General features: G+C 46.6%; 1 protein-coding gene across 8 annotated transcripts in view; it reads left to right on the top strand.

Moving 5' to 3' along the window:
* PPP1R12A (protein phosphatase 1 regulatory subunit 12A) overlaps positions 1-7631 on the top strand; it is a 222196-nt gene that overhangs the window by 148908 nt on the left and 65657 nt on the right. The gene's annotated exons all lie outside the window — the stretch shown is intronic.

Raw genomic sequence — 7631 nt, 5'->3', positions numbered from 1 at the left:
AAAAAGAACAGGAGTACTTGTGGCACCTTAGAGACTAACAAATTTATTAGAGCATAAGCTTTCGTGGGCTACAACCCACTTCTTCGGATGCATAAAGTTATGCATCCGAAGAAGTGGGTTGTAGCCCACGAAAGCTTATGCTCTAATAAATTTGTTAGTCTCTAAGGTGCCACAAGTACTCCTGTTCTTTTTGAGGATACAGACTAACACGGCTGCTACCCTGAAACCTTTCTTTTTTAAAGACACTTTTTACATAGCTCTCTTCTCTGTCAAGTTGCTGTTTTGCATCAGGCCTTTGCTACCTCACCTTTGAAAATTCTGTTAGAAGATTGTGACACTTTATCAGATTGACATTCCTACAGCAAAGAAGAAAATTCTTCCAAATCAGACAATATATTTGGATCAGTTTAATGTTTCTAAGTTGTTTTGTCATAATCTTGTTAAATCTTTGTTAAAACTATTAGCATTATAGTGCAATGATACTCATATACAGTCAATAAATAAATCTCTTGGACATAGTGACTTGAACATTTTTAACTAATTAAAATATCCTTGTCAGCCATCTCTGCTAATCTTAAAATATTCTGCCTTCATATAGTTCATCCACCTGAGCTACATTGCAACACTGGACCAATAAAAATGCTATAAATATTTTCCATAAATGAAATTGTGGGATGGGGTAAGCTCCAGAACTAAATTCTCACTAGATTTTCATAGTTCTTAGATTTTAATTAGACCATCGTCTCCTATAAATGTTTAATGCTATACTGCAAAATCACTCTCAAACTTAGAGAGTCAAACATCACTTTGGTATTCCTGCATCCCTCATCTAGAGAGGTTGAGGTTTGTTAAACTTAAGTCACCTTTGATACATCATGCAGTGGTGCCTCAGTCACTGCGCTAGCTGTAATGTTTCCTGAACTCCATGACTTTTCTAACTGTGTTCTTTTGATTACTAGTAGATGGTTTTGTGCCAGGAAAATTTGACTGTGACACAAGAATTAATTTTCATGTAAACTTTGGACTTTCTTTAATATAAACAAGGCTTTTATCATACTTTATTTGGCAAGCATGAGAAGTTAGGCTTTTCCCTGAAGAGCTGCATCTCTAAATTTCAGCTGTACTTTCCCTTTTTTCCCATTATTCCTCTTAATGTAGCTTTACAGTGAAAATTCTCAGAAATTTGATGATTCCAATTGGATAATGTAAAGCGCTTTTCCACACAAATGTAGTGTTGCAAACTCCTGTGACTTTTATTACAAGTAATGTGATAGTTGGTGTGTTTTCATAAAACCTCAGCTCCCGGAGGCTATGGATTATGTGAGAATCTCCCTTTTTTTTTTTTTTTTAAGATAAGTTTCTATCCGTAAGGGCTGGGGGTGTAGAAAAGCTTAAATATGTGAACTCATGCTCTGAAGGCTAACCAACCAGAAAGTAAATAAAAACCTAATATTTATTCATTTTTTAAGTTTCATGATTTTTGGGATAGCTTGACTCCTGATTTTTGAATTTAGTATGTATACTAACTCATATAATTAATGTATAGTTTTATTTGCTGGCCTGCCATTCCCTCAGATCATTTCAAAAGTTGTCATGTTGCTCTATCTTTTCCTTCCCATCTCGCACCTCTTCCCACATAATTGAATTCTTATGCTGCTATTTCTTTTCTTCCACATTAGATTCAAGACTGTACTCCTCACTTATAAATCTCTCTTTAACTACTGCACCTATATCTGTCTCCATACTTCTGTCAGTTCACATGGACAATCCACATTTCTAGTCTAATTGATCTTTTTGTCAAGTGAATACAGAGTTTTTGCCTTTTTATGTTTTCCCTGTGTGTGCAGGGAGCTTTTTATGAAATACACACCATATCACATACACCAAGACCCCTCTAACCTGTAGATGTGCTCACTTTACCAGTTAAAATGTGTTTTTACTAAGTACCAGGCTGGCAAATTTGACCTGAAGCCAAGCCAGGTACTTTGCCACATGCTTCACCAGCAATAAAGATTCTGCAATTGGACCTCAAACTAACAATTTTATTCACTGCTTAATTGCTCTCCCAGGTCTGTGTTGGCTCTTCGGTGCTTATATAAGTTAAAAGTAGTTTAAGCTTAGTGAATAACATATATGACTGGATTTGTATGGGGAGCAGATTGTTGGAGTAAGGAGATGCCAGTTATTTAATTAGTTACTTTTCACAGCAGAACCACACATTAATATCTTTCCATTGTGTTTTATGCTGTACTGTATTATACCTGTTTTGTCTTTAGACTATGACCTCTTTAAAGCAAGGACCTGTTTTACTGTAGTGCAATGTACATTCATTGCACTTTGTAAATATTCTTGTATTATCTTTGAAAACTCCGAATCAGTTTTGGATCAGAATCTGTGTTTATTTGCTGAATTGCAGTATATTACTCAGTACAAGATACTTAACCACATGTGTAACTTTAAGCACAAGGTGTCCCAATGGGACTAGTTAGAGGCTTAAAGTTAAACACATAGGCCTGGTCTACACTAGGCGTTTATGTCGAAGTTAGCGCCGTTACATCGAATTAACCCTGCACCCGTCCACACCGCGAAGGTATTTAGTTCGACATAGAGGTCTCTTTAATTCGACTTCTGTACTCCTCCCCGACGAGGGGAGTAGCGCTAAATTCGACATGGCCATGTCGAATTAGGCTAGGTGTGGATGGAAATCGACGTTAATAGCTCCGGGAGCTATCCCACAGTGCACCACTCTGTTGACGCTCTGGACAGCAGTACGAGCTCGGATGCTCTGACCAGCCACACAGGAAAAGCCCCGGGAAAATTTGAATTTGAATTCCTTTTCCTGTCTGGCCAGTTTGAATCTCATTTCCTGTCTGGACATCGTGGCGAGCTCAGCAGCACTGGCAACGATGCAGAGCTCTCCAGCACTGATGGCAGTGCAAGCTCAGAATAGAAAGAGGGCCCCAGCATGGACTGATCGGGAAGTCTTGGATCTCATCGCTGTGTGGGGCGATGAGTCCGTGCTTTCCGAGCTGCGATCCAAAAGACGGAATGCAAAGATCTATGAGAAGATCTCTAAAGACATGGCAGAGAGAGGATACAGCCGGGATGTAACGCAGTGCCGCGTGAAAATCAAGGAGCTGAGGCAAGGCTACCAGAAGACCAAAGAGGCAAACGGACGCTCCGGATCCCATCCCCAGACATCCCGTTTCTACGAGGCACTGCATTCCATCCTCGGTGCGGCCGCCACCACTACCCCACCACTGACTGTGGACTCTGAGGATGGGATAGTGTCCACGGCCGGATCCTCGGACATGTTAGCGGACGGGGAAGATGAGGAAGGAGATGAGGAGGACGAGGCAGTCGACAGCGCTCACAACGCTGATTTCCCCGACAGCCAGGATCTCTTCATCACCCTTACAGAGATCCCCTACCAACCCTCCCCAGCCGTTACCCCGGACACAGAATCTGGTGAAGGATCATCCAGTAAGTGTTGTAAACATCTAAACATTTATTTGTAACAGAACATGATTATTAACAATGTAAAAAATGGGTTTCTCATGATTACTTTGAATAACTTAACGGTTCAGTCATGGGCAGTGCAAGTATTTCAAAAAAATCTAGCAATGTCCGGTTTTGCATGATTGTCCTGCCCAAGCCGCTCTACTGTGTAGTCCCTGCTACTGCAGCTACAGTAAGATGCGGTCTATATGTCCGGGGATGGAGCAGAAATCCTCCTGGGACATCTCAAGGAAGCTCTCCTGCAGGTAATTTGAAATCCGCTGCATTAGGTTCTTGGGGAGAGCGGCCTTATTGGGTCCTCCGTAGTAGGACACGTTGCCGCGCCACGAGACTAGCAAGTACTCCGGAATCATTGCTTGGCACAGCATGGCGGCATACGGCCCTGGTCTTTGGAGGCTTTCCCGGAGCATTCTCTGTCTGTCGCTCTCAGAGATCCTCATGAGGGTGATGTCGCTCATGAAGACCTGCTTTGAATGAGGTAGGGGAATGTTATTAGTGTTGGCTGGTTTGCAGCCACGCGGTGGAGGCGGGAAAGGGTCAGCCGAAAGGGATCGTTCCCGGGGACAGCCGCGAGGGTGTGGGACAGGAGCAAACTTCCTGCTTGCCGGATTGCTGGCAGCAGGGACCGACATTGATTTCAATGTGAAATGAGGCCATTGCTAATATTAAAGTTTTAAGCTGCCACGAATCTACGGCTTACCATGTCTGCCTGCAACAGAAATTCCGTTGTCCTGACAGGGTTCTCAAAAGTGCTCTGCAAAACCACAGACAGTGAATGCGAAGGCCGAGAATTCGACCTTGTGCTGAGTGCGCATGTGATAGGTGCTGTGCATGGTCCTGTTCACAGAGAAAGACTATGTTCTTTGTTCACAACTACATTTATCTTTCTGAGGAATTCACTCCCTTTTTCCCATTCCCACAGCCCCATCTGCGACTGTCTCACAACCTAGCCTGTCATCACACTCCCAGAGGCTAGGGAGGATTAGGCATAAGAAGAAGAGGACACGGGAGGACATGTTCTCCGAGCTTATAGCCTGCTCCAGAGCACAGGCAGCACAGCAGACCCAGTGGCGGGAGAACTTGTCCCAAATGCACCAAGCCAACATGGATCGGGAGGAGAGGTGGCGTCAGGAAGACCAGCAGGCGACTCAAACCCTGCTTGGACTACTGAGGGAGCAAACGGACACGCTCCGGCGCCTTGTGGATGTTCTGCAGGAACGGAGGCAGGAGGACAGAGCCCCGCTGCAGTCCATCTCTAACCGCCCTCCCCCGCCACCAAGTCCCATACTCCCTTCACCCAAAGTGCACAGAAGGAGAGGCGGCAGAGTCCCTGCTAACTCTCACTGCACCCCTGCAGAGAGCTCGAGCAGCAGAAGGCTCTCAGTCCCCAAAGTTTGACAAGTTCTTTCCTTCCCGCCTGACACAAGCCCCCGTCCAAGTTTCACTTCCCAGTCCCCTGTGTAGTTGTTAATAAAAAATATGTTTCTGTTAACTACTGTTTCCATCATGTTCTTTTGGAGGAGGGGGGGAAAGGGGGTTGGTAATTGGACAGGACAGTCACCTTTGGCAGGGTACATAGTCGGGGGCAGGCACAGCAGCAGGGCACATACATAGTGCAGTGATGCAGTGACTACTTACCCTGGTTAGTCTGGGAGGTTCTTTTCATGTTATGTGGTGGGAGGTGGGTTGCTCTGTGACTTTGTGGCACGGGAGGGCAGTTAGAGATCTGAAGCGGCGGTCCTTAGGCAGGATCACAGAGCCACACAGCAGGGGATCTGTAAGCGTCCCCCCCCGCCACAAAGTCACATAGTACCCCCATACACACAGTCCCTATCAGGAGGGGTGACAGGCTCCGTTGAAAGAACCATCCCACCGCACCGGAGCCTGTCAGTCCTTCAGTTTAGAAGCTGCATTCGCGCGACTACACTACACCCGCTCCGCACCACAGTCTGCGTCCCAGTTTTAAAAAATTCCCGCGAAAACAGTATTAAAGAAAACGGTGTGCTTTAACAAAGTAGAACTATTTTTATTTTGAAACGTGTGTTGGAAGTGGGGTGAAGGCTTCTCTGTACACAAAATTAGAAAGTCACAGGTTACCCTGCTCACTCAGGAACTTTGCTTTCAAAGCCTCCCGGATGCACAGCGCTTCCCGCTGGTCTCTTCTAATCGCCCGGCTGTCTGGCTGTGAGTAATCAGCAGCCAGGCTAATTTCCTCAACCTCCCACCCCGCCATAAAGGTCTCCCCCTTGCTCTCACAGAGATTGTGGAGCACACAGCAAGCTGCTATAACAATGGGGATATTGGTTTCGCTGAGATCACAGCGAGTCATCAAGCTTCTCCATCTCCCCTTGAGACGTCCAAAAGCACACTCCACCACCATTCTGCACTTGCTCAGCCGGTAGTTGAAGAGTTCTTTTTCAGTGTCCAGGGCACCTGTATAGGGCTTCATGAGCCAGGGCATTAGCGGGTAGGCTGGGTCCCCGAGGATGACTATAGGCATCTGCACATCCCCAACAGTTATTTTGTGGTCCGGGAAGTAAATACCTTGCTGCAGCCGTCTAAACAGACCAGAGTTCCTGAAAACACGAGCGTCATGAACCTTGCCCGGCCATCCCACGTAGATGTTGGTAAAACGTCCCCTGTGGTCCACCAGTGCTTGCAGCACCATGGAAAAGTAGCCCTTTCTGTTAATGTACTGGCTGGCCTGGTGGTCCGGTGCCAGGATAGGGATGTGAGTTCCATCTATGGCCCCACCGCAGTTTGGGAATCCCATCGCTGCGAAGCCATCTATGATCGCCTCCACGTTTCCCAGGGTCACTACCTTTGGCAGCAGTACATCAACGATTGCCTTGGCTACTTGCATCACAACAACCCCCACGGTAGATTTGCCCACCCCAAACTGGCTCGCGACTGACCGGTAGCTGTCAGGCGTTGCAAGCTTCCAGAGGGCTATGGCCACTCGCTTATGGACAGTCAGGGCTGGTCGCATCCGGGTGTCATTGCGCTTCAGGGCAGGGGACAGCAACTCACAAAGTTCAAGGAAAGTTCCCTTCCGCATGCGGAAGTTTCGCAGCCACTGTGATTCATCCCAGACCTGCAGCACTATGCGGTCCCACCACTCAGTGCTTGTTTCCCGTGCCCAGAATCGCCGTTCCACGGCATCAACATGACCCATTGCCACCGTGATGTCCTCGGCGCTGGGTCCCCTGCTTTCTGAGAGGTCTGTGCTACTCTCACACTTCAGGCCATCACCGCGTTGACGTAGCCTCCTCGCCTGACTTTTCTGCATCTGCCTCAGGGCAACCTGTATGATAAGCTGCGAGGCGTTGAGAGCGGCCACAACTGCAGCGATGGTTGCAGCGGGCTCCATGCTCACAGTGCTGTGGCGTCCGCGCTGTCAATGACTTGAAAAGTGCGCGAAATGATTTCCCGCCGGCGCTTTCAGGGAGGGAGGGAGGGCGGGAGTGAGTGATGGATGGATGACGACAGTTACCCAAAAGCACCCTCGACACATTTTTTTACCCAGAAGGCATTGGTGGCTCGACCCAGAATTCCAATGGGCAGCGGGGACTGCGGGAACTGTGGGATAGCTGCCCACAGTGCACCGCTTCCAATGTCGACGCTTTCCCCGTTAGTGTGGACTCACAAAGTCGAATTACTGTCCTTAGTGTGGACACACACGTTCGACTTTGCAATATCGATTCCAAATATTCGATTTAAGTAAAATCGAACTACTCTCGTAGTGTAGACAAGGCCATAGATGAGTACGTTGCTGAATTGAGGCCTTTGTTAATAAAGAGATAGAAGAATGTTGTAATTTAGGAAAAAGCAGTTACAATCCTTCCGAAGGCAAGCAGTCCAGACCTAACAAGGATTACGTTATCCACACTGTCCAAAACTAAGTAGGCTGATTTTTTTTTTTTCCTTCATGCATCTGAGAGCTTAACTTTTTTGAGGGGCATCAGCAAATGACTAGGGTCTGAAGCTGCAACCCTTAAGAGCATGTAATTCTGACTAATGTGAATGGGAATGCTGTATGTCTAATGACTATGGGGAAAGGTCTTATTATTTTTGACCAAGAGACAATTAAAATGGGTGGGGGCAGGAGTAAA

This window comes from Trachemys scripta, chromosome 1 (assembly GCF_013100865.1).
Source record: "Trachemys scripta elegans isolate TJP31775 chromosome 1, CAS_Tse_1.0, whole genome shotgun sequence".
NCBI classification, from domain to species: domain Eukaryota; kingdom Metazoa; phylum Chordata; order Testudines; family Emydidae; genus Trachemys; species Trachemys scripta.
The sequence above is the reverse complement of the archived record's forward strand: the minus strand, read 5'-3'. Positions and strand labels throughout refer to the sequence as shown.